Below are 13,757 nucleotides of genomic sequence, written 5' to 3'. Positions count from 1 at the left end.
AAACTGGATTTGACGAGCTAATTATTTCTCAATAGTGTGTTTCATTGGAAAACTTGATCAGAGGAAGGACTGACTGAATAATCTGACACGCAAGGAACAAGTTAGTAGCGGAAGGCATGGCGACTTTGATTGGGTTAGGTTATCTGAAGCTCTGATTAGGAGCCCAGCAACGCATTAAAAGCAGTCATTATTAAGTTCCCCCATAGTATTTATAGCTGTAGCTACTATGCCATTACATTTTTAAAGGCAATGGTAACTAAAAATAGAGGATAAAGTTACAGTTCTGCAATTGTTGCATTGGACTCTTACATAAATATTGTCCCCTTTGTCTCTGGAATTGAATGGCCTTTGAGGACAGGTCGGTCCATAGTGAAAGGTCTACATGCGGATAGGATTTCAATCTCTTGGCCCCTGTGACAGGCTAATCGTTGAAATCCAGCACAAACTAATAAGAACAACGTTATCACAGCCAATGGAATTACTGAGACTGTGTCACATGGCTGAAGAAGGAATCCAATTGGAGGTACCAAGCTCCGGTTCATTCTGCCTCACTCCGTTGAACGTGTCATCAAACAGTGCCAGCTGGCTAGCGTGCCCCTCTGGACCGAAGTCTGTCCCCCTGTCTGACCAACTCAAAGCCACAACACAAAATCCCACATTTTCCTGAGCCAATGACACTTCATCGGTGCCACTCAAAATAAAAACTGACTCTAAGTACCACTATTGCAGTGGAATTTGGCTGCAACATAATACTCTTACATCAAGTTGTAAAACTCTCATAAGCCAATCACAACTAAGCCTACTTCCGGCCCTAAGGAAAATACCTACTAACAAAATGTTGAGATCACAAGTTGTTTGCCCTTTGAAGTCACCCAATAAATCTAAAGCCGTCACTTTAGCCTCATTCCCAAGAGACCAAACAGTAGTAAGAAAGTACTTTGGAATAGTGTGGCGGTCACCCTTTGCGTCAGCATAGAATGGGGCCTATATGATCTTGATCACACCACCAAATCCAAATTGAGGTGGACATGAGGGTATTGTTTTGGAATAGCTCTGTGACGGGTAGACCTTCATTCCCAGACAGTGTATGGGTCACATGACAAGGTGAAAAGAACCGCTCGCTTCACCATTTCCCAGGAGTTTATATAGCACTAGTCCTGATCACTGTTCGACTGTTGGATAACTTCAATAGAGATTAAGGGAGAAATCAATAGTGCTCGCAAGAGAAGTTGTCCCATTCAAAATTAGCTAATCGTTACAGAATATTACTAGGAGAGCGAAGTAGCAGCAGATAAATAACTGGTCACAAAGAATAGTAAGCAGTCCCCCCATGCATTGGATAAAAACAGACTTGCAACTTGTTATCGGGTTGTCTAAATAGATTTATCAACAATATCACAATGTTTTTTTTACATGTTGTAATTCATCCCTCTGGTTTAATGTGGGCAGTTTGCAAGCAGTTAGCAGGAGCTAAATCTGGTGGACATATCAGAGCTCCACTTGCCTTCACCCCATTGCCCAACCTTGAGGACAGGAGAGCGCACTACCTGCTGACCAACACACACACAAACACACACGTACTTCAACCCTTTACAATCATGTTTAACGACCAAGGGCTCCCTCTCAGATTCATCATCCAAAAGCTATTTCCTCCACCATTTCCAGGGATCTGGTTCTTGAATCAGACACGGGTGGATTATCATGTCAAAAACAATGCTGTGGGCTCCACGAATAGCCTGTGGGCTGGGGTTGGTTTATAACAGACACTGTTGGGCCTGTAATAGGAGGACGGTATGTATGATACTGTGGTGCGTCTGTGGGTTGCTCAGGCAGCCAACACACATCCAGTCTACCGGTCTACACAGCAGCATCACACATCCCACCATAGAGCCCATTTATGATGACAGTTGGCTAGGACTCCTAGGATTTTGGTGTGAACAAAAAAATCCTATTAATGCAGAGTTCTCTGTAAGCTCCCCATTGCTAGTTTCTCTCCTACTTTGTATGGGGTACTTGGAAATTAAAGCCTGGGCCAAATACATATTCAGTCCATCAGTTCCACATGGCTAAAATAGCATTAGCTCAGCACAGCAGGCCTAGGTAACACAGTTGTTTGTGTTAGAGGCTTTGACAGACAAGGCGTGGAGATGACCCCAAGTCTTTGGCCATTGGCTGAGAGAACAAAGAAAATCTTAGGAATCTTATGAGAAAGAGTTAGAAAGAGGGAATACATAAAAGTTGGTGTGTACAATGCATTCGGAAAGTATTCAGACCCCTTAACTTTTTCCAAATTTTGTTACGTTACAGCCTTATTCTAAAATCGATGAAATAAATATCCTCAATCTACACACAATACTCCATAATGACAAAGAGAAAATAGGTTTTTAGAAATGTTCGCAAAAAATAAAAAATAAAACATCAATACCTTATTTACATAAGTATTCAGACCCTTTGCTATGAGACTCGAAATTTAGTTCAGGTCATCCTGTTTCCATTGATCATCCTTGAGATGTTTCTACAACATAATTGGAGTCCACCTGTGGTAAATTCAACTGATCGGACAGTGCATGTCAGAGCAAAAACTAAGCCATGAGGTTGAAGTAATTGTCTGTAGAGGTCTGAGACAGGATTGTATCGAGGCACAGATCTGGGTAAGGGTACCAAAACATTTCTGCAGCATTGAAGGGCCCCAAGAACACAGTGGCCTCCATCATTCTTAAAATTATGGCGCCACCAAGACTCTTCCTAGAGCTGGCCGCCCGGCCAAACTGAGCAATCGGGGGAGGGCCTTGGTCAGGGAGATGAAAGAACCCGATGGTCACTTTGACAGAGCTCCAGAGTTCCTCTGTGGAGATGGGAGAACCTTCCAGAAGGACAACCATCTCTGCAGCACTCCACCATTCAGGCCTTTATGGTAGAGTGGCCAGACGGAAGCCACTCCTCAGTAAAAAGGCACCTAAACGACTAAGACCATCAGAAACCAGATTCTCTGATCTGATATAACCAAGATTGAACTCTTTGGCCTGAATGACAAGCGTCACGTCTGGAGAAAACCAGGCACCATCCCTAACGTGAAGCATGGTGGTGGCAGCATCATGCTGTGGGATGTTTTTCAGCGGCAGGGACTGGGAGACTAGTCAGGACCGAGGGAAAGATGAACGGAGCAAAGTAGAGAGATCCTGAATGAAAACCTGCTCTACAGCGCTCAGGGCCTTAGACTGGGGTGAAGGTTCACCTTCCAACAGGACAATGACCCTAAGCACACAGCCAAGACAACGCAGGAGTGGCTACAGGACAAGTCTCTGAAGGTCCTTGAGTGGCCCAGCCAGAGCTTGGACATGAACTCGATCGAACATCTCTGGAGAGAGCTGAAAATAGCTGTGCAGCCACGCTCCCCATCCAACCTGAGAGCTTGAGAGGATCTGTAGAGACAAATGGGGGAAACTCCCCAAATACAGGCGTGCCAAGCTTGTAGAGTCATACTCAAGAAGACTCAAGGCTGTAATCGCTGCCAAAGGTGCTTCAACAAAGCACTGAGTAAAGGGTCTGAACACTTATGTAAATGTGATGTCTTTTTTTTAATCTATAATAAATTTGCTAACATTTCTAAAACCTGGTTTTGCTTTGTCATTGTGGGGTATTGTGTGTAGATTGATGAGGGAAAAAAACGATTTAATCAATTTCAGAATAAGGCTGTAACATAACATCAGCCAGCCTCAGCCCGGTCAATTCCTGCCAGTCTGCACAGCGCAATATCAACCCATAGCATATCGGACTGCTTTTTCTCTACCACATCTCCGGATTCCTACCGCAAGCTCTGAACCTTTACGCCGGATCATCGCAGCTAGCTAGCTGCTATCCGAGTGGCTAGTCCTGGCTAACGTCTCTGTCCCGAAACTAGCACCAGATAGCCTCGAGCTAGGCCCATCTCCCGGCTAGCCGAAGAAGTTCATTCAGCCAATTCTTGGGCTACAATACATATTTTGCCAGTTGGCCTGGACCCTTTTACTGCCGACATGGAGCCCTACCGATCCATCACGACTGGTCTGCCGACGTAATCGTCCAAAGGGGTTTGAACATGCTCTTCCATTGCAACGTCCCACGGGTGCCCATCTGCTAGCCTGGGCCCGCTAGCTGTCTGAATCGCCATGTCTCCAGCTCGCCTAGCTACTCACTGGACCCTATGATCACTCGCCTACGCATGCCTTTCCCTAATGTCAATATGCCTTGTCCATTGCTGTTTTGGTTAGTGATTGTCTTATTTCACTGTAGAGCCTCCAGCCCTGCTCAATATGCCTTAGCTAGCCCTTTTGTTCCACCTCCCACACATGCGGTGACCTCACCTTGCTTAAATGGAGTCTCCAGAGACAAAACCTCTCCCATCGTCACTCAATGCCTAGGTTTACCTCCACTGTATTCACATCCTGTACATTATGCCTTGAATCTATTCTTCCGCGCCCAGAAATCTGCTCCTACTCTTTGTTCCGAACGCACTAGACGACCAGCTCTTATAGCCTTTAGCCGTACCCTACTCCACCTCTGTTCCTCTGGTGATGTAGAGGTTAACCCAGGCCCTGCAACCCCTAGCTCCACTACTATTCCCCAGGCACTCTCATTTGTTGACTTCTGTAACCGTAAATGCCTTGGTTTCATGCAATCTACTGAGAGATAGTATGATAGAACTCTACAGGCTATCCAGGTCTGTAGCCAAACAATTCAAGCTTCTATTTAAAAAAAATCCACCTTTCCAGAAACAAGTCTCTCACCGTTGCCGCTTGTTATAGACCCCCCTCGGCCCCCAACTGTGCCCTGGACACCATATGTGAATTGATTGTCCCCCATCTATCTTCAGAGTTCGTACTGTTAGGTGACCTAAACTGGGACATGCTTAACACCCCGGCCGTCCTACAATCTAAGATAGATGCCCTCAATCTCACACAAATGATCAATGAACCTACCAGGTACAACCCCAAATCCGTAAACACGGGCACCCTCATAGATATCATCCTGATCAACCTGCCCTCTAAATACACCTCTGCTGTCTTCAACCAGGATCTCAGCGATTATTGCCTGCGTCCGTAATGGGTCTGTGGTCAAACGACCACCCCTCATCACAGTCAAACGCTCCCTAAAACACTATAGCGAGCAGGCCTTTCTAATCAACCTGGCCCGGGTATCCTGGAAGGATATTGACCTCATCACGTCAGTAGAGGATGCCTGGTTGCTATTTAAAAGTGCTTTCCTCACCATCTTAAATAAGCATGCCCCATTCAAAAAATGTAGAACTAAGAACAGATATAGCCCTTGGTTCACCCCAGACTTGACTGCCCTTGACCAGCACAAAAACATCCTGTGGCGTTCTGAATTAGCATCGAATAGCCCCCGCAATATGCAACTAACTTTTCAGGGAAATCAGGAACCAATATACTCAGTCTGAAAAAGCTAGCCTTAGCTTTCCTGACTAACAGAAATTTGCATCCTGTAGCACTAATTCCAAAAAAGTTTTTGGACACTAAAGTCCATGGAGAATAAGAGCACCTCCTCCCAGCTGCCCACTGCACTGAGGATAGGAAACACTGTCACCACCGATAAATCTACGATAATCGATCATTTTAATAAGCATTTTCAATGGCTGGCCATGCTCTCCACCTGGCTACCCCTACCAACATCTCAGCACCCGCTGCAGCAACTTGTCCAAGCCCCCCCCCCCCCCCCACCGCTTCTCCTTCACCCAAATCCAGACAACAGATGTTCTGAAAGAGCTGCAAAATCTGGATCCCTACAAATCAGCTGGGCTTGACAATCTGGACCCCCTCTTCCTAAAATTATCCACAGAAATTGTTGCAACTCCTATTACTAGCCTATTCAACCTCTGTTTCGTATCGTCTGAGATCCCCCAAAGATTGGAAAGCTGCCGCGGTCATCCCCCTCTTCAAAGGGGGAGACACTCTACACCCAAACTGCACCTCAGCCACGCTCAAGGTCCTAAACGATATCATAACCGGCAACGATACAAGACAATACTGTGCAGCTGTATTCATCGACCTGGCCAAGGCTTTCGACTCTGTCAATCACCGCATTCTTCTCGGCAGAAACAATAGCCTTGGCTTCTCAAATGACTGCCTCGCCTGGTTCAACTACTTCTCAGATATAGTTCAGTGTGTCAAAAAGGGGGGCCTGTTGTCCAGACCTCTGGCAGTCACTATGGGGGTGCCACAGGGTTCAATTCTCGGGCCGACTCTTTTCTCTGTATACATCAATGATGTCGCTCTTGCTGCTGGTGATTCTCTGATCCACCTCTACGCAGACAACACCATTCTGTATACATCTGGCCCGTCTTTGGACACATACAACTCTCCTTCCGTGGCCTCCAACTGCTCTTAAATGCAAGTAAAACTAATTGCAAGTAAAACTAATTGCCCGCACCCTCCCGCCCGACCAGCATCACTACTCTGGACGGTTCTGACTTAGAATATGTGGACAACTACAAATACCTAGGTGTCTGGTCAGACTGTAAACACTCCTTCCAGACTCACATCAAGCATCTCCAATCAAAAAGTAAATCTAGAAATCGGCTTCCTATTTCACAACAAAGCCTCCTTCACTCATGTTGCCAAACATACCCTCGTAAAACAGACTATCCTACCGATCCTGCTATTTGGTAGCATTGCCTTTAAATTGTTTAACATGGGTCAAATGTTTTGGGTAGCCTTCCACAAGCTTCCCACAATAAATTGGGTGAAGTTTGGCCCATTCCTCCTGACAGAGCTGGTGCAACTGAGTCAGGTTTGTTGGCCTCCTTGCTCGCAAACGCTTTTTCAGTTCTGCCCTCAAATTCTCTACAGGATTGAGGTCAGGGCTTTGTGATGGCCACTTCAATACCTTGACCTTGTTGTCCTTAAGCCATTTTGCCACAACTTTGGAAGTATGCTTGCGGTCATTGTCCATTTGAAGACCCATTTGCGACCAAGCTTTAACTTCCTGACTAATGTCTTGAGATATTGCTTCAAAATATCCACATAATTTTCCTTCCTCGAGATGCCATCTATTTGGTGCAGGGCACCAGTCCCTCATGCAGCAAAGCACCCCCAAAACATGATGATGCCACCCCCATGCTTCACGGTTGGGATGGAGTTCTTCGGCTTGCAAGCCTCCCCCTTTTTCCTCCAAACGTAACGATGGTCATTATGGCCAAACAGTTTTGTGTTTGTTTCATCAGTGAACAGGACATTTCTCCAAAAAGTACGATCTTTGTCCCCATGTGCAGTTGCAAACCGTAGTCTGGCTTTTTTAATGGCAGTTTTGGAGCAGTGTCTTCTTCCTTGCTGAGCGGCCTTTCAGGTTATGTCGATATAGGACTCGTTTTTACTGTGGATATAGATACTTTTGTACCCGTTTCCTCCAGCATCTTCACAAGGTCCTTTGCATTTTGGTGCACTTTTTCCAAAGTACGTTCATCTCTAGGAGAGAGAACGCGTCTCCTTCCTGAGCGTTATGACGGCTGCGTGGTCCCATGGTGTTATACTTGTGTACTAATGTTTGTACAGATGAACGTGGTACCTTCAGGCATTTGGAAATTGCTCCCAAGGATGAACCAGACTTGTGGAGGTCTACAATTTCTTTTCTGAGGTCTTGGCTGATTTCTTTTGATTTTCCCATGATGTCAAGCAAAGAGGCACTGCGTTTGAAGGTAGGCCTTGAAATACATCCACAGGTACACCTCCAATTGACCAAAATAATGTAAATTCGCCTATCAGAAGCTTCTAAAGCCATGACATCATTTTCTGGAATTTTCCAAGCTGTCCAAAGGCACAGTTAATTTAGTGTATGTAAACTTCTGACCCACTGGAATTGTGATACAGTGAATAAGTGAAATAATCTGTCTGTAAACAATTGTTGGAAAAATTACTTGTGTCATGCACAAAGTAGATGATGTCCTAACCGACTTGCCAAAACTATAGTTTGTTAACAAGACATTTGTGGAGTGGTTGAAAAACGAGTTTTAATGACTCCAACCTAAGTGTATGTAAACTTCTGACTTCAACTGTATATATTTTAGGCCTGTATTTATTTTGTTTATAACTATAGTTGAAGTGTTTTCTATTTACCTTAAGATTTTTTTTGCACAAAGGTTCTAAATAAAAGGAGAAATAATCAAATATGAGTAAGTACCTTTTATTTGTTGAGTATAATTCAAAATGTAATAAGAAAAAGACCTTTACATGGTAATTTTATGTAAACTATTTATTCATTGAATTTACAGAAAATGTGCTATATCATGATTAGAGCCCAAACGATTATGATTTTTCAACGCCGATACCGATTATTGGAGGACCAAAAAAAAGCCGATACTGATTAAAAATCTGCCGATTTATTTATACACACACATATATATATATATATATATATATATATATATATATATATATATATATATATATATATATATATATATATATATATATATATATATATATATATACACACACACACACACATATATATATATATATATATATATATATATATATATATATATATATATATATATATATATATATACACATATATATATACACATACATACACACTTGTAATTATGACAATTACAACAATACTGAATGAACACTTATTTTAACTTAATACATAGATAAAATCTATTTAGTCTCAAATAAATAATGAAACATGCTCAATTTGGTTTGAATAATACAAAAACACAGTGTTAGAGAAAAAAGTAAAAGTGCAATATGTGCAATGTAAAAAAGCTAACATTTAAGTTCCTTGCTCAGAACATGAGAACATATGAAAGCTGGTGGTTCAATATTCACAGTTCTTCAATATTCCCAGTTAAGAAGTTTTAGGTTGTAGTTATTATAGGAATTATGACGCGTTGACTATTTATCTCTATACCATTTGTATTTCATATACCTTTGACTATTGGATGTTCTAATAGGCACTTTAGTATTGCCAGCCTAATCTCAGGAGTTGATAGGCTTTAAGTCATAAACAGCACTGTGAAGCAAGCATTGCTAAGAGCTGCTGACAAACGCAGTTAAGTTTGAATGAATGCTTACGAGTCTGCTGCCGCCTACCACCGCTCAGTCATACTGCTCTATCAAATCATAGACTTAATTATAATATATTAAACACAGAAATACGAGCCGTTTGTCATTAATATGGTCAAATCCGGAAACTATCATTTCGAAAACAAAACGTTTTTCCTGTCAGTGAAATACGGAACCGTTCTGTATTTTATCTAACGGGTGGCATCCCTAAGTCTAAATATTCCTGTTACATTGCCCAACCTTCAATGTTATGTCATAATTACGTAAAATTCTGGCAAATTAGTTCGCAACGAGCCAGGCGGCCCAAAGTGTTGCATATACCCTGACTCTGCGTGCAATGAACGCAAGAGAAGTGACACAATTTCCCTAGTGAATATTGCCTGCTAACATGATTTTCTTTTAACTAAATATGCAGCATTAAAAAAATAAACTTCTGTGTATTGATTTTAAGAAAGGCATTGATGTTTACGGTTAGGTACATTGGCGCAACATATGTGCTTTTTTCGCAAATGCGCTTTTGTTAAATAATCCCCCGTTTGGCGAAGTAGGCTGTGATTCGATGATAAATTAACAGGCACCGCATTGATTATATGCAACGCAGGACAAGAGAGTTAACCTAGTAATATCATCAACCATGTGTAGTTAACTAGTGATTATGTGAAGCTTGATTGTTTTTTATAAGATAAGTTTAATGCTAGTTAGCAACTTACCTTGGCTCCTTGCTGGTCAGCCAAGGTGGTCAGATGGTCAGCCTGCCACGCAGTTTCCTCGTGGAATGCAATCGGCATCCAAAAATGCTGATTACCGGCTGTTATGAAAACTTGAAATCGGCCCTGCCGATTAAAATCGGTCGACCTCTGATCGTGATATGTATCGTTATCAGGATATGAAATTACCTATATCGAGATATGAGATTTTGGCCATATCACCAAGCCCTAACTGTCTGTGTGTGTAACGTGAAATAATGCTGTTAAATTCAGCTTTGTGACGATAATTCCGAGGCACATGATAGTCCAGGCAGGAAAGAACACTGATACTACTGACACACACGCGTCATTACTGTACTGAAGCTCTTCAACTCGCCTTTCATATGCATTTAGGACTAATAGGAAACATGATGCCATTTTTTTTATACCAGGATACTCAACACGAACAGCTCACAACACTACAAAAATACATTCTTTATGCTTGATCACTTTTGATAAATGTATCCTAATTTCTATGGCACTGCCTATAACTAACTATAAGTTAAGCATAATTATATGAAATCTAAGTGTCAAAAATTATGTCCAGCTAAGGGTTCCAGCTATGCATTTGGTTTGTTAACTTGCTAGATGTCAAGATCAAAGTTCTTGGTTACAGCAGAGACATTCAATCCCGTCCTGGAGCAAGATCCCTGTTGCCTAAATTATTTTGTACAAGGAAAAAAAAATATATATATATATTTTTAAATAGCACCCCTTGTGTGCACTTCCGGTGTTGTGCCGAAAATCTCCCCCTGACAGAATTCTCCCCCCCTTCGCGGTCTTCATTTCTACAACTTGCTTGCTAGTTGAGATTTCTGCTCTTCACTCCGTTGTCAGTTTAGCCTACATTTCACTGATGTTACTAGCAGAAAGCAATTATGTCTGCAGTTTTTGGTTTGGCTATTTCTTTCAAGTGTATGTGGCGGTTCTTGCTTGTATGGCGACCTGGGCGAACCCCCTCTTCAGCGCCCGCGTCCTCGCCGCACCCGGGGCCGCCCTGTGCTGCCCCGGCCACATGCAGCCCTGCCAATGTCTCCCGTACCTAAATCCTCAACTGATTTGTATTAGTCTATAAATAAATCTCTTCGCCAAAATTCGTCATCATATTCGACGAGTATTTTTTTAAGTGTTTTTTTTTATTTCACCTTTATTTAACCAAGTAGGCCAGTTGAGAACAAGTTGTCATTTACAACTGCGACCTGGCCAAGATAAAGCAAAGCAGTGCGACAAAAACAACAGAGTTACACATGGAATAAACAAACGTACAGTCAATAACACAATAGAAAAAAAATCCATTTACAGTGTGTGCAAATGAGGTAAGATTAGGGAGGTAAGGCAATAAATAGGCCGTAGTGGCAAAGTAAATTACAATTTAGCAATAAAACACTGGAGTGATAGATGAATGTGCAAGTAGAGATACTGGTGTGCAAAGGAGCAAAGAAATAAACAACAATATGTGGATGAAGTTGTTGGATGGGCTACTTACAGATGGGCTATGTACAGGTGCAATGATCTGTGAGCTGCTCTGACAGCAGTGCTTAAAGCTAGTGAGGGAGATATGAGTCTCCAGCTTCAGTGATTTTTGCAGTTCGATCCAGTCATTGGCAGCAGAGAACTGGAAGGAAAGGCGGCCAAAGGAGGAATTGGCTTTAGGGGTGACCAGTGGAATATCTGGAAGAAAAAGAAACGCACACCTATTTAGGCGAGGTGCTGGCTAGCGGAGTAGAAAACTTGAAAATAAGGGATGCAAAAATGTAATATCCAACGTTTCAACAGCCAAGCTGTCTTCATCAGGGTATGATCAAACACTGCGAGATGACTTGTTTATATAGTGTCAAAAGACACACAGGTGTCTGTAATCATGGCCAAGTGTGGCCTAATATCATTGGTTAATTCTCAAATATAAAAATGGCATACAAAGAACAGCATACAAAAAAAAACTCATGGATAGCATACGATCATAGATTAATTTTAGACTACACAAGCTTACAAACAATTACAATAGCAAAGTCACAATAATCACAAGAATGGCTTAAGATCAAAGTCTATGTTGAGACCGAAGGGTGCAAGGGTCATTAAGTTAAAGATCCAGGCAGCCTCTCATTTTAACAATAAATGATCAAGGTCACCACCTCTCCTAGGGAGGGTGACATGTTCGATGCCAATATAACGCAGAGACGAAATCGAATGGTTTGCTTCCAAAAGTGGGCCGCAACTGGGTAAGTCAAGTTTTTGCACCTAATGGTGCTACGATGCTCTGAGATACGTACTTTTAATTCATGCTTTGTTTTACCCACATATTTTTTACCACAAGGACAAGTTATAAGATAAATAACTGCCTTAGTGGAGCACGTAATAACACTAGAGGTCAACCAATTAATCGGAATGGCCGATTAATTAGGGCCGATTTCAAGTTTTCATAACAATCGGAAATCGGTATTTTTGGACGCCGATTTGGCCAACTTTTTAATATATATATATATATATATATATATTTTTACACCTTTATTTAACTAGGCAAGTCAGTTAAGAACACATTCTTATTTTGAATGACGGCCTAGGAACGGTGGGTTAACTGCCTTGTTCAGAATGACAGATTTTTACCTTGTCAGCTCAGGGATTCAATCTTGCAACCTTACGGTTAACTAGTCCAACGCTCTAACCACCTGCTTTACATTGCACTCCACGAGGAGCCTGCCTGTTACGCGAATGCAGTAAGAAGCCATGGTAAGTTGCCAGTTAGTATTAAACTTATCTTATAAAAAACAATCAATCATAATCACTAGTTAACTACACATGGTTGATGATATTACTAGTTTATCTAGCCTGTCCTGCGTGCATATAATCGCTTATGTACACGTTGCTCCAACCATAAACATCAATGCCTTTCTTAAAATCAATACACAAGTATATATTTTTAAACCTGCATATTTAGTTAATATTGCCTGCTAACATGAATTTCTTTTAACTAGGGAAAATGTGTCACTTCTCTTGCAACAGAGTCAGGGTATATGCAGCAGTTTGGGTCGCCTGGCTAGTTGCGAACTGTGAAGACTATTTCTTCCTAACAAAGACAGCCGACTTCGCCAAACGGGGGATGATTTAACAAAAGCGCATTTGCGAAAAAGCACAATCGTTGCACGACAGTACCTAACCATAAACATCAATGCCTTTCTTAAAATCAATACACAGAAGTATATATTTTTAAACCTGCATATTTACCTAAAAGAAATCCAGGTTAGCAGGCAATATTAACCAGGTGAAATTGTGTCATTTCTCTTGCGTTCATTGCACGCAGAGTCAGGGTATATGCAACAGTTTGGGCCGCCTGGCTCGTTGCGAACTAATTTGCCAGAATTTTACGTAATTATGACATAACATTGAAGGTTGTGCAATGTAACAGGAATATTTAGACTTAGGGATGCCACCCGTTAGATAAAATACGGAACGGTTCCGTATTTCACCGAAAAGAAAAACGTTTTGTTTTCGAGATGATAGTTTCCAGATTCAACCATATTAATGACCTAAGGCTCGTATTTCTGTGTGTTATAATTAAGTCTATGATTTGATAGAGCAGTCTGACTGAGCGGTGGTAGGCAGCAGCAGGCTCATAAGCATTCATTCAAACAGAACTTTTGTGCGTTTTGCCAGCAGCTCTTCGCTGTGCTTCAAGCATTGCGCTGTTTATGACTTCAAGCCTATCAACTCCCAAGATTAGGCTGGTGTAACCGATGTGAAATGGCTAGCTAGTTAGCGGGTGCGCGTTAATAGCGTTTCAAACGTCACTCGCTCTGAGACTTGGAGTAGTTGTTCCCCTTGCTCTGCATGGGTAACGCTGCTTCGAGGGTGGCTGTTGTCGATGTGTTCCTGGTTCGAGCCCAGGTAGGAGCGAGGAGAGGGACCGAAGCTATACTGTTACACTGGCAATACTAAAGTGCCTATAAGA

The 13,757-nt window shown here is 42.1% G+C and overlaps 1 protein-coding gene across 4 annotated transcripts in view; it reads right to left on the bottom strand.

Moving 5' to 3' along the window:
- slc29a1a (solute carrier family 29 member 1a) overlaps positions 1 to 13,757 on the bottom strand; it is a 90,251-nt gene that overhangs the window by 17,131 nt on the left and 59,363 nt on the right. For 2 of the 4 annotated variants that reach the window (XM_014154839.3, XM_014154841.3), the window contains exon 2: positions 11,298 to 11,482. The exons of the other annotated variants lie outside the window; for them this stretch is intronic. The gene's annotated coding sequence lies outside the window, so the exon portion shown is untranslated. The remainder of the gene's footprint in view (positions 1 to 11,297; positions 11,483 to 13,757) is intronic. 4 annotated transcript variants of the gene reach the window in all.

Source organism: Salmo salar, chromosome 18, assembly GCF_965601325.2.
Source record: "Salmo salar chromosome 18, fSalSal1, whole genome shotgun sequence".
Taxonomy (NCBI): domain Eukaryota; kingdom Metazoa; phylum Chordata; class Actinopteri; order Salmoniformes; family Salmonidae; genus Salmo; species Salmo salar.
The sequence above is the reverse complement of the archived record's forward strand: the minus strand, read 5'-3'. Positions and strand labels throughout refer to the sequence as shown.